General features: G+C 39.8%; 1 protein-coding gene and 1 pseudogene across 2 annotated transcripts in view; both read right to left on the bottom strand.

The window, feature by feature from the left end:
- The window catches only part of LOC135745161 (E3 SUMO-protein ligase ZBED1-like), a 38,802-nt pseudogene extending 30,677 nt beyond the window's left edge, over nt 1-8,125 (bottom strand).
- The window catches only part of LOC135745955 (uncharacterized), a 605,494-nt gene that overhangs the window by 266,653 nt on the left and 315,725 nt on the right, over nt 1-23,116 (bottom strand). The gene's annotated exons all lie outside the window — the stretch shown is intronic.

Below are 23,116 nucleotides of genomic sequence, written 5' to 3'. Positions count from 1 at the left end.
ATGTATTTTCTGTTTCAACACATTCTAACTTACCCACTGATGTCACATGGACTACTTTACTGATGTTTTTATTATCTTTCTGGACATGGACAGTAAACTGTACATACATTTTCAATGGAGGGTCAGAAAGCTCTTGGACTAAATGTAAAAGATCTTAAACTGTGTTACAAGATGAACGGAGGTCTTCCAAGTTTTAAACGACATGAGGGCGAGTCATTAATTACTTTTTCATTTTTGGGTTAACTAACCCTTTAATGCTGCGTTAGCGTCATACAGTGATAATAGTAACAGCAGACCCCACTTTAAACTAATGGATGTTCGGTTCCTGAACAAATCGTTCTTTTGAGCCGGTTCTCAGGAAGTAATCGTCGAGCCTGTTCACAAATCAAACTGAATCGAACTTTAGTTCCGGGTTGATGACACAGTGTCAAAATAGCACGTCGGACTCAAAAAGAACAGAATAAACCTTATTTTAGAATGACTAGTGAAACTGGCAGGGGCAGAGCTACATGGCGGCCTGCCGGCCCCCCAACCTCACGGCCCACCCCAGTCTGAGAAGGGGGAAAATAAATTTTGTAGCCTACACCGCTCTCACGCAATGATAAATTAATTGCGGCGCAGAGAGAAGACTGACAACACGCCGACAGACAGGACAGACCAGCATGGGCGGAGCGTGTCTAAGGCTGGGGAAGCCATAGCCTTCCTCTGGCCATGGACTAAGTGATTAAGATTAGAATTTTTCCACGCATTTCACTATCTGAAAGCAGGGCTCTACAGTGAGTTTTTCACTAGAGTATTTCACTCGCATTTGCGCCTAAAAATAGTTATGTGCAAACTTGTAAAATAATTTAGGAGCAGAGTGCACAAGCATGATGAAGTGAACATAACATCTATTTCACATAGAAAGCATGCAAGACATCATGGTCACAATGTTTCATATGGAAAGCAAGGAAAAGGACGGGTCGCGATGTGAACATAACATGACGTAACTTTATTCAAATGAGAGCGACGATTCGCAACCAATGAGCCAATCACTGAAATAGTGTGGGAATGTGCGGGAGCAGCTGCTGGATTTGAAGTAAGAGAGTGACAGTGCTAAAAAATGTTATAGCCAGATATGATGGCGCTACTCCAGCACGCCTCAAGACAGATGAGCAAATTGACTTTCCATTTGAATTTTATTTTTGTCACTATTATTGCATGAGCATCAATAAATGCCTTTTTAAAATGTATGTTTTTTTTTCAAGTTTGCCTTTTAATTTTAATATTGGCAGTCTTACCTCGAGATTGTATTGAAAATGAAATGTCAAATCATCAATTGCATTTTATTTTTCAATTTGGCACGAATGATGCTTCATCACACTGAAAATAAAAATGAAATAATTTATATTAAAGTTTTAATTTTTATTTTAGCATTTAATCTTCAAATTTGGGACATATTTAGCGATTTTATCTTTTATTTTATCATTTAATTATTTAATTTAAAACAGGCCAAAAATACCTTCCATAGGTACGCACTTAAAAACAGCGGGGTAATGAGCCTAAGTTAATATTAGCTTTTGCAGCCAGCCAACATTTTACAAATACGCACATATTTCAAGACCAAAGGGCTGTTCCTAAAACAAGATTACGAAATAAGCCAGACTTATTTTGTGAAGTCAGGGTTGCGTTTCCCGATAACGTTGTCTCTTAGCACGCTACGAAGACTCTTAAGTTAAACCTTAACTACAGGTATACCTTTTTTTTTCAGGCGTGTTTCCCGAACTGTACCTTAGCGAGATTCTTTCTTACGTACGACGTTACCAGGTGCTGTCCATGGCGATGGTACTGAATAGGTTGATATCGATTGCTCGACAATCAATTATTCACTTTATGTAATAGGGATTTTGCTGCATTATGAGATAGCGGTGTTCTTTATTAAAGAAACATTTCAGAAATAGTTCAAGTTAAATTTATTAGGAATATCTTGTAAAAATGCCTGTCTGTTTACCTTAAATACAACATAAAAATATATATTATGTGATATATAAATATATATTATGATTGCTTTAGATTTAAGCTTTGATTAGATTTAATGTGGAACATTTGTTGACCTATACAAGCAGTAGATAATCAAGTGGAGCAGTTTCTTTTGAGTGTTTATTAAAGAATATGGCATGCAGTTGCCTCAAAGTTAGAAAACATAAAAAAACTTTGATGCAAAGTCGACTTAACATCAATAATAATATTAAGGAATATCAACAATTATGATTTCGTGATGAATGTGCTCCCATGGCATGCGATTTTTACTTGATTTGTTATATAAATATAACTAAATATCTGTAAAAAAAAAGTTGAAGTACACTCCATGTTAAATTATTTTTTAAATTAAAAGAATAAAACTTTCACATAATTATACATCATTAAACTGATGGTTGTTAGATTTTTTATTACTTTTTTCCAAATAAACATCAGCTGCGGACTATTATTACAGGCTTAAGAAACTATAAAAAAAAAGATTTTGGGTGGAGGAGATGGTGAAACTATGGCAGGCAGCTATACAACGAATTTTACCATTTCATTTGTGCATTTCATATCCGTTAAATCTTTACTTTACCGGCTATTTTAGCTGCAATAAAACAAATCAAGTAAAAATTGCATGCCACGGGAGCACATTCATCACAAAATCATAATTGTTGATTTTCCATAATATTATTATTGATGTTAAGATGTTAATATGCTTAGATATGATAAAGAGCAGCCAGGGAGTTACTTTGCAGATAAAGAAAACAGTTTGGCTACAGATTGCATTTCCATCATTTTCTCAAAAAACCATGGTGGGAGCTTCTGATGAATACTTGGCTCTCTTAGAGTCTTTTTTAGTCGAGAAAAAAATGGTGCAGGAAGTAAGTCGCTCTCACGGTGTTACATCTCTGGGTAGGCCTAAAATTTGTATGATCAGAAATGATGATTTTCTGGCCTTGAACAGCATCAGCAACCTAGGAAATAGAGTCACTGTGAAGTATTTTTGCAGAGTAGTGGTTAATGGTGAAATAGTTCATTCACAAAACTACTCGGGTACTTTTCGGAGAAACTCCTACACTGTCATTTTCTGATCGAGAGGAAAGTATTTTCTCTGTGAAGACATTCATTGACTGTGATTTGGGGCAGGGGGAGACATGTTATGCAGTGGGGAAGTACTACCAAAAAGTGAAACAGGACATCTGCGGTCAATTTAAGAATCCTTGTTATTTCATCCCTGTAAGGAAAAGTCTGGGGCCTTTAGTTGCTATACAAGCATCTCAGATAAAAGAAAAGTGTCTGTTCATTAAAACTTTGAACAAACATGTTGACATTGTCTTCAAATTCATTAACCACAGTGAAATGCTCCGATGATTGGGATGAGGATGATGATTACTTGAATGTATGTTCTATGTACTTTAAAAAAAAATGTTTGCTACATTTACACTGTAATGACCTATCAGAAATACTCATCTAGAAACTGCATTAAGACAATACAGAAAACATTGTGATTGCATTGCATTTGGTGAATGTAACAATGAATGTGTGCATGTGTATGAGCTGTAATGTGAATCTGGAAGTGACTTGAAATTGAAAAAATTTTGATTGAAAAAATAAAAACAAAACGACAAACCATTTTGTTATACATTTCCTTCATCTTCAAACAATACAGAATTGACCTTGTAAATGTTTCTGCAAAACGTGTAGATATTAGTGATGCAACAATATACTTAGTTCACGGTTCAATACATATTTCGGTTCTGGTTTACGGTTCGGTTTCGGTTCTGATGCCTTGGCCTATTAAAGTGTTTTTAATTATTCTATGCTTAGGTAACAGGAACATTGAGATGTTAAGAAGAAAAAAATACTGGTTTTAATTGCAGTCCTCTTTATTTTATGTAAATGAAAAAATCATCTTACATCTAGTGTATTGATACAATAATATAAGATATAATTAAATAAAGACATATAAAAATGATATCCTGTTCAAACTGGGGAACATGTGAATTCATTACATTACATAAATTGGCCATTTTATATACCTGACCTTAGACCTTAATTAAACATTGTAAATGAAGGCTATACCTTACTGCACTACTGTTAAGTCCAACATCATGCTGTCTGTTTAGAAACCAAAAATGCGTTCCTCAAACAACATTACTGGTGGGATTTATTTTAGCATCATGCGCATTCTCTTCTTGAGTTAAACTTTTTCAACTTGCGCAGAAGACGTGTTTGAGGCAAATAACGCGCGTTTGCATCAATAACAAGCCCAATTTGCGTCATTCGCATTGCCCCACGCGAATTTGCATTTTTACATTGATGTTGTATGTAATCTACACGTGCAAATAATTAATCCACACCTCAGATTTAAAAGTCAGTCGTTCTGCTGCTTTTTGTTGTCGTATTTCTGTTGGGTGTGTGTGCACGCGTATGAAATCTGACACCAGCATTGCAAGCAGAGTTCAAGCAGAGTTAACGCAGGTAGCGCACAGTGACTGGATATCAACTCGCTGTGGCGTTTATAAGAGTGCAGATCACGCGCATGCGCACATTAACAAAAGTGCAGGGAATATAAAACTGACAGATTTGGATGGATAAACCGAAAAACCGCAATTCACCTGCGCGTATTGGACCGTGGGGGTCGAACCAAACGGTTCAATAATGTATTGAGAATTGTGGCATCCCTAGTAGATATCATAATTAATATATCATGTTAATATTTTGCCATAGTTAAGTTCCATAACATGCCAATTATATTTGATACCAATTTCATGTGTTCACATATACATAAGTTCTTGCATAATTTGTTTTCCTTAATTCTTAGTTTTTGCCTTACTAATAGAAAATATGAGCTAGGCCTCATGTATGACAGTTGCCAAAATGATATATGGAATACAAAATGACCAGATCCTGCCATGAGCTATATAGGAGACATATTTTGTATGTATAGGGCTTATATTTGGATATGAAAAAGCAATACAGGAGACCTATATTTCCTTTATATGCACATATATGCACCTCAATTTTGCCTATATGTAGTATATATACGAATATATGCGGCATATATGCAGTATATATATGCAGTATATATGCGCATATAAGCATATACACGCATATATGCAGCATATATGCAGCCTATATACACATATAGGCAGCATATATATGCACATATATGTGCATATACACTGCATATATGTTTCATATATGTGCATATATCCACATATAGGTTCTTTCCATGTGGGTACAGCCTAAAAGAAGTCTGAATGTGAAACCGTCAAACTTACACCTCATTGCTATTTGTTCTGGATTTACCAATAAATAAATACTTAATTTGTGTATAAACAGCAATGTTTGTTATTTATAAAGCAAAAATATATGGTGGATAATAAAAGCAATAGATTTGATTTACTTATTAGCTAGGGCTGGGCGATATTGGGCCAAAAATTATATCTCTATATATTTTGCTATATCTATATAGTCGGTATATATCTCGATTGGGTGGGTATTTTTCACGCAAAGCCAAAAACTACTGCAAAAACAAATGCGCCAAATTCCACAAGGCCTTTTTTATTAAAGTGCAAAGAGGTAGGCAGTTCACTCAGGTACAAAGTGCTTCTGCAACTGTAAACAAGAATAATAATTTAACTATAAAACATAAAATACATATTGCCTTCTTTTTGTTCATGAATAAAACAACTTCACTCGAGGTAGGCATACAAAGTGCTTCTGCTACATAAGATAAAAAAAACTCTGAAAACAATAATAATTTAACTGTAAATCAAAATAATACATATCTTCTCCTTCTTTTAATTCGTAAACAACTTTACTCAAACTCAACTTTGCATGAACTCTGTTGTAGCTATCAACAAATAGCTAAAAAACAAGTTTGTGTAACTTTTACATTTTAATGTTTTGAGCAAGGAATACCAATCTGTCTACTGTATCAGGCTTAAGTGAAGCCCTTTGACAAGTAACTATATTTCCACTGCAGCTGAAGATCCTTTCAGAAGGACTGCTAGTAGCAGGCACACAGAGGTACTTTTTTGCTAGGGTGCTCAGTGCTGGATAGGCAACCTCATGTTCCTGCCACCATTGTAGTGGATCTGCCTCACTCTCCAAACATACAGACTGTAAATAGCTTGACAACTCAGTCTCAATGGACTCGCGAGGTGTGAATGAAGAAGATTTAGGGGTTGCATCTTGGAGAAAGAAGCTGGCTAGTGTTTTTTTTTTCTTTTTAGCAATGGGGGGCACAGGATCTGCTATGGCACTTTCTTGTGTGGACTGAGACACAGCTTTGTCAACACCTGCAGAGCTCCCCTGATCACCTAGCAAACTCTGTGCTTCGCAGATGACCCTCTCTTTCAATGCAACCAGTTTCCCACTGCTGACATATTTTCCCCGAAACCGTGGGTCTATAAAGGAAGCAATGTCCAGCAAGTCACTGGTAGAGGGCTCTGAATACTTTTCATTTAAGTAAGTCAGGATGGTCTGTTTGATGGACTTTGTAAGCTCACTGTCACCTTCCTCAGGAGCAAGGAGGCTGCTGTTAAAGAGGTGGAGCACAGGTCTTACGTATGAGAGTGTCACATACTCCTCGCCTGACAAAGCGTCAGTGAAGTCCTGCAGGGGCTTCAGTGCTCTTTGGATGGCCTCTAGCACCTCTATGTCTTGCCAGGTAAGAACCAGAGGTCTTGTTTTCTTGTCAGCAGACAGGACTTTGGCAAGAGCCCTTTCCTGCTCAAGGACGCGTTCTACCATTTGTAGACGTGATCCCCACCGTGTGGTTGACTCCGTACTGAGCTGATGAGCTGGTAAATTCATCTGTGCCTGTACTTCAGCCAACTCCCTCTGCTTTTTCCAGCTGTAGGAGAATGCGCTCACAGTTTTCTTGCACAGAGAAATGGCCCGTGTGATACGAGGGTCTTGCATTCCATGACCTGTAACACAGTAAAAGCAAAAAAAATTTAATTGTTTTTAAATGTAGTTTAATAGCTCAAGCAATGAATTAGCTCTTAATTTTGTGGCTGTATAAGTATATATGTATAGTTAATTTTTAGGTTGTAATAAAGTTTTTCTTTTAACACTGTACTTTTTTTAATTACTCTGCAATACATTTTTTAAAGACCATATTATTTTATTTCATTACAGTCACTTAATATTAAATGAAACAACAATGTGTTTTACAATCATTAAAAACAACGGCACACCCCTTCCACCCACACACACACACACGCCCGCGTAAGAGAAGCATATTGCACTCACCAATGGCCAAATGTAGTCTGTGACCAAAACATTGCATCCTCTGCCAGTTGTTGTTTTGGACTGCGCAGACAATGTTCGCGCCATTGTCAGTGGTAATGGCCACAAGTCCTTTTGAATTTAACATCCAGGTTGTTGTTACATCTTTGAGAGCCTCTGCTATATTTTCACCTGTGTGATCTTGTGGGAAATAAGTGGTTTGAAGGCATGCGCTTTTAATCTTCCAGTCCAAAATATAATGTATAGTGACGCACATGTAAGGCTCGCATGTCCTGCTGCTCCACATGTCTGTAGTCAGGGCATAGTCAGTAACCTTTTTCAATTCAGCAGCAAGCTGCTCTCTCTCCGTAGTGTACAGTCGTGGGAGTTCTTGTCTCGCAAAGTAATGCCGACTTGGTAAACTGTATCTTGGGTCAAGTGTTTTTAGCTTCCGTATAAAGCCAGGTTGTTCAACGACGGCAATGGGTACCATGTCCGCCGCTATATGAATTGCCACGGACTCTGTGATGCTACACCACCTTGCACTCTTTCTTTCATATTCTACACTCCGCATTAAAGATTTGTGAAGTGTAATCTGTGTAGTTTGTGGAGTGTTTCCAGAGCTAGTGGGTTTATTGGCTGGGATCCTTAGTCTGGTGCACTCCTCGTATGCGAGCTTGTGTCTTGTCTGTAAATGATGGAAAAGGTTCGTGGTGCTATAAGCTTTGGTTGGCACCAACTTTCGGCATTCACGGCAATAGACATCTGTCTGATGTTCGTCCGACACCTTAAAACCGAAGTATCTCCATATAACGGAGCCATTTGTCCTCTTTTTTGAAACGAGTTCTGTAGCCTCCGGGCTGGTTGCGGGCGCCGCCATCTTGAATGAGAAAACACGCGAGGGGAGGGGGAACACAAGCAAGCAAGGAGGCGGGGGCGCGCACAGCACACAGAGAAGGCAAACAGGCAAAGTGGCGAAATCAGAATTACATATAAGCATTATTTCGATATATTCGAAACGTCAAAATTCATTTCGAGGTTTAAAAATATATAGATATATCTTAGATATCGAGATATCGCCCACCCCTATTATTAGCCTACCTAGTTAAAAGTATAACATACAAATTTCCAGTGAAACACTAGTGCAAAGTGAAACATGATAATATAATAAGCACAGCAATGAAGAAAGGCACATTACAACCATGTGAAAGCAAATTAATATTATTTGGATTTAACATCAACTTAAAAAAATTACGTTTTACGCCTAACTTGAACTATGATTTACTTACTATTTTTACATTGATATTATTTGAGTAAATGTAGGCAAAAAAAATAAAAATAATAATAAGTAGAACAAATGTTAATAAAAAAATCCCATATAGCCAACGAGTTTTAATCAGCAACAGAGAAACTGCGCCTTTTGCCGATGACAAACACCTCAGAAACTCCTCGAATTGAATATTTACACTCACAATATGATTTTATTTACTTACTACAAAAGTATAACACATTATACAAATTTATTCAACACCATTGCACACTTTATATTGAGTTTCATACCATGTAAAGGAAAACATGATAATATAAAAAGTACAGTAATGCAGAAAAGCAAAGGTCTTCGCAAATTATTTTGTTAAAAGACTCAGTTATCACATCACGTCTCTTCTACTGTAAGTACACAAAAAAATAAGACGAATGATCCGCGTTTAAGTCAGATTTTTATGAAGATTATTTGACTGTTTATGTAACTGGCAAAAGAAAACTTTGCCAACCAAATGTTTGTCAAAAAGCTTGCATATGACATCAAAGTACTGCCAAAGCACAGAGAATCCCTGTCATTTTACTTCAATATCATATAGTATGCTTAAAGGTGCAGTGTGTAAATTTTAGCGGCATCTAGTGGTGAGGTTGCGAATTGCAACCAACGGCTCTGTCCACTGCCCAACCCTCGTTTTTGAAATGCATAAAGAAGCTATGATAGCCACCACCGAAAAAAATGTCATCGTCGGAGACAACTTAGTAAAAAAGTTTGTCCGTTGAGGGCTTCTGTAGAGAAATGGCGGCACAAAATGGCGACTTCCACGCAAGGGGACCCTCACTGTTTGTAGATAAAAATGTCTCATTCTAAGGTTATAAAAAACATAACGGTTCATTTCAAAAGGTCTTTATACATCACTGATAATATAGTTTTGTATATAATTTTGCATTTCTTTAAAAGAGATCCTTCTAAAAATTACACACTGCACCTTTAAAGCATAAAGTCGAGCACACATTGTCGTCAGTATGACCTACTTGAAACACAACTGCCCTCTACAGGTTTTTTATTTCCTGCATCCCCCACCGAATCTGCGGGATCTCGCAGAATTTCGGAAGTGCTCGCGGCATTCTGCTCTCAGAGATGCGCATTTTTAAAGGCCACATCTGTACAATTAAACATTATAAAGAATGAAAAGGATAGGTATCTACCTATGGATATAACAGTGGCAAATTATTTGAATCAAAACTATAACAATAGTGTTCATATATTCACAGATGGGTCTAAGAATCCTCAATCTGGGTATACAGCAGCAGCAATATATATACCTCATATTGATCAGAGTACTGTTAAAAGGCTGTCTAATGTCATATCAGTATTTACAACAGAACTCATGGCAATATTCATAGCAATTATATGGGTGGAAGACTCTAATATTAAGGATACAGTTATATGCTCTGATTCATTCTCAGCTTTGTGCAGCTTAAAATGTGGAAAGTCAGATACAAGACAAGATATCTTACATGACATATTACAAATTTTGTACAGAATAAATCCACTAGACAAAAATATAACTTTTTTATGGGTACCAGCTCATGTCGGAGTTGATGGGAATGAGATCGTGGATAAACTGGGAAAGACTGGATTAAATAAGTGTTAGAATCTAATTCTAAGCAGGTCTAGAGGTATGAGATTTTAGTAGTCTGGAGGTCTGAGCTGAGCAGCAGAGAGTTCTGGGGGCGTATTACAGAAACTTTCTATCTTAGGTCTTAACTTAAGATATGATGTGTTAAGTTAAGATTTTTCACAAATTCATATTACAGAAGCAAATCTTAAATTGCTTTAGGATTCTCATCTTATTTCAACAAATCTTATCTCATCTCTAGTTAGGAAATCCCAAATCACTTAATCATGTTCGGCTATCAACTGTCAGGTCTGTTACCAAGCAACCAGCAATGCGTGAGCTGCTGCTACAGTAAACAAAAGAATTGTCCTTTTTATTTCAATGGGCCAGAAAAATACATTTTATTAAATTCATAGTAATTATAGTCTGTGTTTTTTGTATTAGTGTTTTAGCACATCATCTATCAGTTACCATTCAATTTAAACATTAAGCAAATGTGACTTACACAAATTAAAAAAATTATTCTTCCTTAGTGCTAGGATACTATTGTACATTTCAAAATTTGATAGAGACATGACAAGAAATAGATGCTGAGTCAAGTATGTACTGTATTCACTATAATCCCATCATCGGATAAGATAACTGTTTTTTAATAATGAGGGATGACAGAAATTGAAAGACCGCTCCAGTAGTGAGAAACATTGTGATTATGTGAATGTGTGAAGGTAAAAAACATTCAAAGAGTAATCCAAAAACAAACAGTGATGTTTTTCATCCTCCACTTTGTTAAAAATGTAATGTCATTCTCCCGCAGCTCTATCATAATGTGATTGTTTCAGCTGGCTCTCATTAAAGTTTTAAGTTAGGACACCTGTGAGGTTACCCTAAAGTTAAGACTGTTTTTAGGATGTTTTGTCAAGTTAGGATGCTTCTGTAATACCACTTTCCTATCTGCAGTTAAGATAAGATAATGCATTTAGGAACATCATTCTGTAATAGCTTTTGTCTTAAATGAGGTCCTAACTGAAATTACCATGGTTACCAAACAGTTAAGATAAGATTTTAAAGTTAGGACTTTTCTGTAATACGCCCCCTGATATATATCAGGGGCTATGAAAGACACTGACACAAAATGCCGTTCAAACATAGACCAAATTTTATTAGACATCCTTCACATTATATAGGATGCAGAAAGGAAACGTTAGTCACCTGGGTAATGTCTGGCACAATCTCGTGATCAACACAGTGACAGATATGTCTGGAAAACAATCACATGCTAAGACAGTTGAATGGTGCAAATGAGGAAGGGGAGAGTGGAACAGGGAAGTCTGGTCGAACCTCATGACCTGGACTGATCAGCCCATGTCTAGCTTTTGTGCATTCTAACTCATTCTCAACTTAGTCACTAAGACAAATGAATGGTTTCATTGCTTCATTAATCATCCAAGTATAACAATAAAGAAATATACAAGATTCTATGAAAATATATCAAATATATAAATGTGGGGTGTGGGGGAACAACATTTAAATTCTGACAATAAGGATGAAGTTGACATAAAGATTCCATTAAGCAAAGCTGAAGCTAAGTGCATTATAAGGAAATCTGTTATAAATATCTGGCAAGACAACTGGAATAAGGAGTTAAAAGGGAGACATCTATATAATATTCAGGATACAGTGGGGAATGATAGGAGAAAATATGGATCCAGAAGAGATGATACAATTATCTCGAGGCTACGCATTGGGCACGCCAGATTAAATTATTATTTACACATGTTAGGGAAAAGTGAGACAGATGGTTGCATCCACTGTGGCACAAACAGTGGAGCATGTGCTTGTTCACTTTCAAGGGTATAATAATGAACAACTTGTGGACGGACTAAAGAAACTGAAAGTTCAGTTAACAATAAAATATTTATTTCAGAGTGCACAGGTACAATCAAAAGTGTACCCCATATTATTTAAATATTTGAGAGATACATGGTTGATACACAGGATTTAAGGTGTTACAAAAAGAAGTGTTTAGTTTTATTTAATCTTATTTGGTTCAATTATTTAAGTATTATAATTTATTATTATTTTTTATTTTTTATTTATAGTAGTTTATCCATTCCATCATCCTAGGTATTCACACCCCATCCCAGTAGGTGGCGGAAATGCACCAAAAACAATAAAGAAGAAGAAGAAGATTTAAAGACTTTACCGCATGTTTTGATTATAAACTTTATACACACACGTGAGGAATATCTTAATTTATGTCTGGACATTGAGGAAGAGAAGCGTTTATCTTTAACGTTACCTAAGAAGAAGAACAATGGAAGACGCAATGGAGGAGGATATATTCCTGAAGAAACTGTGAGTCATTTGTCTTCATTTATATTTGCTATCATGTAATATGTTATGGCTTGTGCAGTTCAGCCTACATAAGCAACCTCAGCAGACTGCACGCTTCGGATTGAAAAACTTTCGCATTGTTTACAAACGATGACGCGTGATCATGTAATGGCGGATTTCATTGTTACATGCTGTACAGTGTTAGACACCGTTATTCACTTTCGTATCCTTCATGGCAACTTTGAGTAATGCTGCACTGCGGGATCTGCTGTAATATGACATTGTTTACATGCAATGCATTCCATACATTGCGCTTTACACGCGACACCGTTTTATTATGAGCGCCGCGTTGTTTCCACAGAGACCCGAGCTCGCGCACATGGACGCCACATGCGATGTGTTTTTAAAGTTCATACTCGCTTACAGAATGCGTTTAAAACAGAAGCTAGACAATAAGGGGATGGGCATCTGAAAACAGTCATCTGAAAACAGCTTTTTATATAACTAATCAGTGCAGATGTTTAAATCTGAGATACTAATTTAGTTTATGTATGTAAGGGTATTTCTGTGGACAACTTATGATAACAGCTGTTCATAACTCTCTTACAGGTCTGCATCCCTCTCATCAGTACAAAACTAAGAAGTGAAAAAACATATTCACACTTTTTGGACATAAAGTTATATGGTAACATGAGCCACATGAAGTTTACAGCTCTGTTGTTTATCAGTTTCTTATACAAGTTAAGTATTTGAATAGGGTTCGTTTCCAAATAAACTGAAAATGTCCTACTGACCTTCATTTCTATTTTGATTATATTGTTAACTTCTTAATAAACCTTAAACAAACATGTATTTATTTGTCCTCAGATTCTTTACTGAAGTTCCATCTCACATTACTGCCTCATTATGCAGCTCATTATCCAGCTCATTATTAGGGTTGGGTATCGGTTGGGTTTTATTCGATACCAGTACCTATTCAGTATTTTTTAACGGTTCCGGTTCTTGAACGGTTCTTATATCGGTACTTTAGAAAAAAAAGGCACACACGTTGTCAAAAAAACCCATTTTTTATTTACTGGAACTTTTTTATAATTAATATATATATATATATATATATATATATATATATATATGTATATATATATATATATATATATACACTTCACATGCAAAAGCCTCTAAATGCCATCTGAGATTTTATTCTAAAATGAGCATTTTTATCAAGCTCATATATTTGGATCAGTAATTTCACTTTAATGACAATTAATATGTAATTTTCATTGACATTAAAGTGAAATAACTGAACATAAACATACAAGCTTGATAAAAATGATAATTTGAGAAGAAAATTTCAGAAGGCATTTTAGAGGCTTTTGCATCTGAAGTCTTCATATCGGAACACCAGGTGGCGTTAAAGAAAAGTCAGGAACCGAAATCAGGCACCGAATTTTTCATTCGTATTCAATCTGGTTACTACCGTTTACGTTAGAACCGGTTCCTTATTGGCACCAATTTTCGGTACCCAACCCTACTCATTATGCAGCTCATTGTTTGCTTGCTGTCAATCAATCCTTCTCGCACACGGCCCCTCTAAACAAAAAGTGTCTTACAATTTCTAAATCAATATATTGGTTTATGTGAATGAGTAGGCAGGATGATTTTCACATCATTTTAAAGAAAAAACTCTAAACTACTAGATTCTGTTTAGGAAAGTCTTGTTAAAACATGTTTAGTATGGGTTTTGTGGACTTATATCAGTGACTTAAAATGTTTGCTTTTTTTAAAACCACGCATAAACCTTTTTCTCTTAAAAATACAAACATGTACATACATGTAGCTCATATAATATTTTAGCCCAGTTTGTGCTGAACACAGTGGTATAAGACACTTGCCATTATTACGTTTTAAAGCAACTGAAAAAAGACCAAATGTAAGAACATGTCAGAACCTCTGACAGTGTCCCAAAATGGTCGACCCCAGAGGGTTAAAGCTACATGCCGTGTATAATTTATTCCCTATTTTACTTCAGTAAAATAAAAATCAATTAAATATTTGTTGTTGTTGTTGTTTAGATGCAGAAAACACCATGCAGAGCAGCAGTAGACTATAATTTGAAATAGGTTATTTATTTTAAACTACAATACAATAAAAAGATTATGATGATAATAATAAAAAAGCATCAGAGCAGACCCATGGCATAACTGTTCTGTGCAGAGCTGAAGAACAGTGGTATGGATGCAGAACAGTGGCACAAGGCTTCATTCCTCTTCTTCTGAACCACATCAACGACAGCAGACAGACACATAGTGTAAGAGCTCAGTACAGACATGCATGGATACATAACACAGTAGCATTACAGTGTGACGTAGAAGCATAGAACACATAAGAGCTCACTACAGACCTGCATGAATACAATTCAATTCAATTCATTTTTATTTATATAGCGCTTTTCACAAAAGTCAATTGTTTCAAAGCAGCTTTACATAAATAGAAGCAGTGAAAAGCACAGAAAACGACAGATAGCACAACAGAATACATGATAGCATGAGCAGTTAGATTTGCTGCGGCTATGACTCAATATTATAATTGCACGTATTACTAAAGCAACGTATAGAAGAGGAAGCTAGGTAAAGCCCAAAAAGGCTGCCTCCCCGGGGTGAAAAACCCCCTAGGAGAAAAAAAACCCCGGGCTTTTATCCGAGGAAAAATAAGTCCTAGGAGGGAAAAACCCTTGGGAGAACGGAAATGGAGATTTAGCGGAGATTAAGCGGTTCTGCCGGTGATCGTTGGTCAGGTATCAGCTGGGCATAACGTTGAAGGACAGCCAGTAGATCAGAGGTGTGCCGACTTTCACATCTACCGGGACTGGGTCTGTTTGTCTCGTTGTCCTCGGGTCGAGGACGAGACAGGGAGAGAAAAACAAAATCGTATTAGCGTAGCGGCCGTTCATATGTATTGAAGTGTCACACAGTGATGTGGTTTAACTCAGCTTAGTTCCAGACAGACTAAATATTGCGGCATAATTATGTTATCCACAGTTGAGGATTTAGCAAATTGGGGGCCCAATGCGAGGGTATATATGGTAAATAAGGGTCACCTTCCGATCTTTAAGAGAAAATGAAACCTGACGACCCGTTTGACTAAGGCCTAAAGCCCCACTGTCGTCGTTAATGCAGGTTCAGTGGCAAACGGGTCTATATTGTATACCATTTACAGGACCAGGAGAAAACGCCAAAAACATCGCAACCCGACCATACGTGTTAACCCGTTTGACTAAGGCCGGAAGCCCCACTGTCGTCGTTAATGCAGGTTCAGTGGCAAACGGGTCTGTATGGCATACTATTCATAAGACTTACGATAGCGCCAAAATCGCAACCCGACCATACGTGCCAACCCGTTTGACTAAGGCTGGAGGCCCCACTGTCGTCGTTAATGCAGGTTCAGTGGCAAACGGGTCAGTATGGCATACTATTCACAAGACACACGAAAGCGCGAAAAACGCAACCCGACCATACATACCAACCCGTTTGACTAAGGCTGGAGGCCCCACTGTCGTCGTTAATGCAGGTTCAGTGGCAAACGGGTCTGTATGGCATACTATTCATAAGACTTACGATAGCGCCAAAATCGCAACCCGACCATACGTGCCAACCCGTTTGACTAAGGCTGGAGGCCCCACTGTCGTCGTTAATGCAGGTTCAGTGGCAAACGGGTATGTATGGCATACTATTCACAAGACACACGAAAGCGCGAAAAACGCAACCCGACCATACATACCAACCCGTTTGACTAAGGCTGGAGGCCCCACTGTCGTCGTTAATGCAGGTTCAGTGGCAAACGGGTCTGTATGGCATACTATTCACAAGACATACTATTCACAAGACACACGAAAGCACCAAAATCGCAACCCGACCATACGTGCCAAACCGTTTGACTAAGGCCGGAAGCCCCACTGTCGTCGTTAATGCAGGTTCAGTGGCAAACGGTGGCAAACTATTTAATGCAATTCATTTTAAGTGTTCATGTAGAAAAGGTTTTTATTTATTTATTTGGTTGGTCTGTGTTATGACCGTGAGTGCTTTGTTCCGTGAAAATAACTATTGCGAGTTAAGAACCTTTACTAGACAAATTATGCGAATGCTTTGTTGAAGAGAAAAGTTTTAAGTCTAGATTTAAAATGATCGACTGTGTCTGATTCTCGGACATCGGTTGGTAAATCATTCCAGAGCTTAGGGGCTAAGTAGGAAAAGGATCTTCCACTTTTAGACACTTTTGATAGTCTAGGGATAATCAATAGGCCAGAATTTTGCGACCGTAGTGTGCGTGATGGATTGTATTCTGATAGTAATTCTCTAAGATATGAGGGTGCTAAGCCATTTAAAGCTTTGTAGGTGATTAGTGATATTTTAAATTGGATGCGATATTTAACTGGTAGCCAGTGTAAAGATGCCAGAATTGGGCTTATGTGGTCATACTTCTTAGATCGAGTAAGTACCCTTGCAGAAGCGTTTTGAACTAGCTGAAGCTTGTTGACCTGATTTGAATGGCATCCCCCGAGAAGCGAGTTACAATAGTCTATTCTAGAGGTCATAAAAGCATGAATAAGCTTCTCTGCGTCAGATGTAGACAGTATATGGCGTATTTTTGAGATATTTCTAAGATGGAAGAATGCTGTGCGGCAGACGTTGGCGATATGACTATCAAAGGATAAGTTGCTGTCGAACATCACACCTAAGTTCCTAACCGTGGAAGATGGCACCACAGTACAGCCATCTATGTGCAATTTGTAATCTGACATATTATGTTTGTAGCGATTTGGTTCAATAATAAGTACCTCTGTCTTATTGGAGTTGAGCTTAAGAAAGTTATGTGCCATCCAGTAACTAACATCGCTAATGAAGTCTATTTGCTTAGAAAACGTGTGTGTTTCGCTGGGATGCGAGGAGATGTAAAGCTGGGTATCATCCGCATAGCAGTGAAAACTTATGTTATGTTTCCTGATAATGTCTCCTAGGGGTAACATGTATAACGAGAACAGGATAGGACCTAAAACTGATCCCTGCGGTACACCGTATTTAACCAGGGAGTGATATGACTCTTCCTCATTTACATAAACAAAGTGATAGCGATTGGTTAGATATGACCTAAACCAGGCTAGCGCCTGACCACTGATACCAACATAGTTTTCTAGTCTATTGAGTAGGATTCTGTGGTCTATTGTGTCAAATGCTGCACTAAGGTCTAGTAATATAAGAATTGAGATTTCACCACGATCGGATGTTAATAGGAGGTCATTTGTAACTCTAAGCAACGCTGTCTCTGTGCTATGGTGGGGCCTGAATCCTGATTGGAACTTTTCATATGTACTATTATTTGTCAAGAATGTGCGTAACTGGCTTGCCACTACCTTTTCTAATATTTTCGAAAGAAAAGGGAGATTTGAGATTGGTCTAAAGTTATTAAGTTCTCCTTGGTCAAGCTGTGGTTTTTTAATCAGCGGTTTAATAACTGCTAGTTTAAAAGCTGTTGGAACGTATCCTATTTCTAGCGATGAGTTAAAGATATTTAGAACCGGGGTTGACACTACAGGGAATACTTCTTTAAGTAGTTTTGTGGGAACGGGGTCTAATATACAGGACGATGATTTGGATGATGTGACTAGTTTAGAGAGCTCATCTATTGTAGTAGGTTTAAATGAATCAAGATGTTCGTATGGTAGTCTAGTGTTAAGTGAACTAATGGGTAGAGTGGTGGCTGCCTGGGTAGCTACGATGGTTTCCCTAAAAGCCGAAATTTTGTTAGAAAAGAAGTTCATGAAGTCGTTACTATTGTGTTGAAGTTTACTATTGGTTTCTGTTTGTTCTTTGTTTCTAGTCAGTTTCGCAACTGTGCTAAAGAGGAAACGAGGGTTGTTATGATTTTCTTTAATAAGCGTACTGAGATATGTAGATCTGGCGGTTTTAATAGCCTGTCTGTAGTGTTTAACACTCTGTTTCCATGCTGCGCGCCATACTTCTAACTTTGTGCTTCTATAATTTCTTTCCATTTTTCTAGCTGCCTTTTTAAGGGCTGCTGTGTGATGGTCATACCATGGAGCTGGCGGTTTTTCTTTGAATCTCTTTTTTCGAATGGGAGCAACGGCATCTAATGTGTTAGAACAGACATTGTTTAGGTTTTCTATTTCAATATCTAGATCGTCACAGTTATCTGCTACATGTTTCATTTGGGACAGGTCTGGAAGAGTGCTAATAAAGCTATCTTTAGTGGTGGAAATTATTGTTCTGGCTAGTCGGTAGCATGTTGTAGATTGAGTGATCCTATCTAGAAGTACAGTGTATGACACAAGGTAATGGTCAGAAACTGCATCACTCTGAGGTGATATTTCGACGTCATTAATATTGAGTCCGAGTGACAGAATTAAGTCTAATGTGTGATTACGAGTATGCGTTGGCCCTGTCACGTTTTGTCTAATATTGAGAGAATTTAGAACATCTATAAACGCACGTCCTAATGCGTCTTTTGGGTTGTCCACATGGACATTAAAATCACCAACAATAAGAGCTTTATCTACAGTGACTACAAGCTCAGATAGGAAATCTGCTATTTCATTAAGGAAATCTGCATGGTGGCCCGGTGGTCTATAGATTGTCGCTAAAGCAAAAGAAAGCTGTTTGTGGTTACGATCAGTTATTTCCATATTTAACAACATTACTTCAAATGATTTAAATTTTAGCTCAGATTTTTGGTTTACTTTAAACATTGTGTTGTATATTGTAGCTACACCACCCCCTCTCCCCTTTAATCGAGGTTCGTGTTTATAATAATAGTCTTGTGGGGTGGATTCATTTAAACTAATGTAGTCGTCTGCTTTAAGCCAGGTTTCTGTTAAACAGAGTACATCTAAGTTTTGGTCTGTAATTATTTCATTGACAATAGGTTCTTTATTGGTAAGCGATCTAATGTTAAGAAGGCCGAATTTTAAGATTCGAGATTCATCTGTTAATGTATTGTTTTCTAATTTTATTTGAATCAGATTTGTACCAGATGTAACAAGCGGTGCCCTGTATTTATTTGTTCGGGGAACAGATACAGTTGAAATGTGCTGATATTTCGGTAAGATTGACTCGAAGTGCTGGGATATAAGTGGTCTTGACATATCACGGCAGCTAACAGATGGACGGTTAAGCCGATCCGTCTGTTTCCTGACCTGGGCCCTGGATAGTCATACTATATCAGAATTAAGACTATTGATCAGATTTTTAGTGAGTATAGCACTTCCTTCCGATGACAGATGAAGGCCATCTCGGGTTAGGAGAAATGGTCTTCCCCAGAAATGCTTCCAATTGTCTATAAACCCTACGTTATGCTGAGGGCACCACTTTGACATCCATCCATTGAGAGACACTAATCTACTATGTGTTTCATCTCCCCGGTAGGCGGGGAGGGGACCAGAGCATATTACATTGTCTGACATTGTTTTTGCAATTTCACACATCTCCTTAATATTATCTTTGGTGATTTCCGACTGGCGGAGCCTAGTGTCATTCGTGCCGGCGTGAATAACAATCTTAGAAAACTTCCGCTTAGCATTAGCCAGCACTTTAAGTTTGGATCTAATGTCAGACGTTCTGGCTCCCGGTATACAGTCGACTATGGTGTTTGGTGCCTCAATGTTAGTGTTCCTGAGTATAGAATCTCCAATGACCAGGGCACTTTTAAAAGGTGTTTCAGCTGGTATACTCCTTAGGGGATCGAATCTGTTAGAAATTGTCGTTACGTTATGGGTCTTAGAAGGACGCCTTATATGACTATGCCGCCTAACAGTCACCCAGTTTGACCGCCGACTTGACTCTGATGACGGAACCGAGCCATGTGTATTTTGATAAACACTATGCGCGCTCGATACAGTATTTGTAATATTTATATTAGCATCTGATGTCGGAACCGAGCCATTAGTCTTTTCGCTCGATAGATTATTTGCGACAGTAACATTAGCGGTTTTGCTATCCTCAACTAGCGTTCGGATGCGCGATTCTAGTTCAGCAACCTTCTCAGTTAACCTTAATACTTCAATACACTTAGTGCATGTAAACCCCTCTATGCTAACAGCAGAAGCTAAACTATACATGTGGCAAGTAGTACATGTTACAATAACAAGCGGAGTCTTACCGCTTTCATGCTGGGCGATGGCGTCTTCGTTTACCCGAACGCGGTCCCCGGAGCTGCATCGCGTGGGGTGTTCGGTTGTGACACGCCTCCGTCGCCTGCGAACGTCTGGGGTCAGGGTGATGTTTGGCTTGCTGAATCTGCGAAGGCCGGGCAGCGGTTCCTCCACAGCTTCCCGATCGCTTTCATGTCGTTCACGGTCCGTGAAGCTGCATCGCGTGGAATGCATGTTTGTTGCTCGCTTGTGGACGTCGGAAGGCAGGGTGAAGTGGGCGCTGTACCTCGCCTTGGATCTGCTAAAACCGGGAAACAACTCCTCCACAGCTTCCCGCTCAGGTGAGGATAGGTCAGAAAAGCATATATCAGATGAATCCGCCATTAGATCGGAAAATGCTAGCTTCAGCCTCCACCGTGTGGATGCTAGCGGGCTATATGCTAACAACACTGGGTGTTTATTAGTGATAAATAGTTTCACGTGGTAGTACTCCAAAGACAGAGTTATCACATTAATGAACATACCCACATGTCCAAAAGGCCTATATAACTTGTCAGTGCAAAGAATCAGAACAGTACAAAAACATCACAATCTTATACATGTGTAAATGGGACACATTGTGTTTTTCAAAGCAGGTGTGGACTGGTGTTTGTGGGAAGCCTCCAAACCGCGACAAGGTCCCGGTCCTTGTGGAGGAGAAAGTCATTGAAAAAAAACACTGCAAAATCAGTTCGGGGCTCGACCCTGGTCCCTCTCCTTCATCTCCCTCAGCCAGTCCTCCACACTCTTACCCGCTGCAGCGGAGCAAAAATGTACATTGTTGTAGCGGGTGTGTCTGGTCTCCCTCCGTTTCAGCTGGCCGCATTGTCTGCACTTCTGTACTTTTGGCACGCAGGCCCGGGCAGCGACAACCATTCCTGACGCTGTCCTCTCCATGGCCTTCTTCCTCCTGGTCTATTCAGTCAACCATGGAGCAGGAGGCTGCGGAGGGCCGGCGTGATGTGTGGCGGCCAGCGGCAGAGGGAGGACGTGCGGGGCTGGCGTTGTGCGAGGAAGCGCTGGGAGGATGGGGAGCGCCCTCACACTCTGCTGGGGCAGTGAGAGGTCCAGAAGGAGAGGCTGCGCAGATGAAAAAGGTCCTGTTGCAGCTGAGGGGGCAGGCGGTAAAAGGTGCCAGCAATTGGAGTGGCGCTGGCAGAACTGGCGCCCCACAGACGGTGCTGCTGCCGCCAGAGTAACCGCTACCTCCAGAGTAACCACTGCCGTTGCTTGGCCTGTAGGCACCGCCGCTGCAGGAGGACAATTCGCTGCCGCTGCTCCTGTGCCCGCCGGTGGTCACTCCTCTGCTGCAATGCCTGGACCAAGCACAGTGCCCTCCTTCTCCCGCTGCGTCTTGGTGAACCTGAGAACGGATTTCAAGGTAGTATTTTAGTTACACGTACAATTTCGAGAACATGTCATTCGAGCGCGGCGTCATCACCATAACACCCCCAAATGCATCAAACATACCACTTCGAGAGGATCCTGCAGTTTAGCTGAAAGAGCTGGATAGGTGCCTGAGCCATCAGCCTCTGATGAAGCACCCCGAGCTGGCCTGTCCCTGTAGCGGGGAGGGTAAACTACTTGGGCCCCGTCGTACGGTGGCAGGGCCTCGTAGAGCCCGATGAGCTTGTCTACCCTCCCCTTGGACAAGGCCAGGTCAAGACGCAACCCCACCAAGGCCGTGGCCAACCAGACCACGGCCAGGTACCCCAGCTGGTCGTCCGGTTCTCTGTAGTCCTGCAGACACACAAGCAGAGACAGAAACAGTAAGTCAGATGGATGGAACAGAACGTGGCGTTCAGCGGTGAGAGACGCAGAACGCAAAGAGGTGGCGTGCTTACCTTAGCAGCCGGCTGAGGGTCTGGCAAGGACTGTCCGGGGGAGTGGGGCGCGGGCTCGGGTGGACTGGCGGGACGGGATGGCTCGGGCGCGTCATACCGTCGCCCTGACTGCGGGTCCGTCCGAGGAGCCGGGAACTCGCCGGGCACGTGGAGGGTGAGGTTCTCCAACTCCTGCAGGCCATCGGCGAGCTCGTCGTCCTCGACGAGTGTGGGAGTGCCCCCGGAACTGCCAGGGTCCATTGGACGTTTTCCAAGTAGGCCCGACAACATGGGAGCGATCGGCTTTTGTGAACAAGCATATCAACAAGTCACAGCACCCTAACAGTCCACTGCCCTTCACCACAACAGGACTTACTTCTGGTGCTTCTTCTTTTCGGAGCTGTACAGGTCCTTCAGGGTGACCTCCTTGTAGTCCCCAAAGCCAACAAGTGCCTCGCCCTCACACACGGGCTGAGAGGCACAAGCCCGGGCCTCCTCGTACACCCAGTGGAACCTCAGCTGCTCCATAAAAGCAGGGTGGGCGCACAAGTACCGGACGAGTGCATCCTTGTTGGCCATAAGGGGGCTGTCGGAGTCACTTTTCTCCAGCTCCCGCTGGTGGCTGGCAACCAACT

This window comes from Paramisgurnus dabryanus, chromosome 10, assembly GCF_030506205.2.
Source record: "Paramisgurnus dabryanus chromosome 10, PD_genome_1.1, whole genome shotgun sequence".
NCBI lineage: Eukaryota > Metazoa > Chordata > Actinopteri > Cypriniformes > Cobitidae > Paramisgurnus > Paramisgurnus dabryanus.
Note: the sequence above shows the minus strand (reverse complement) of the source record. Positions and strands in the feature narration are given on the sequence as shown.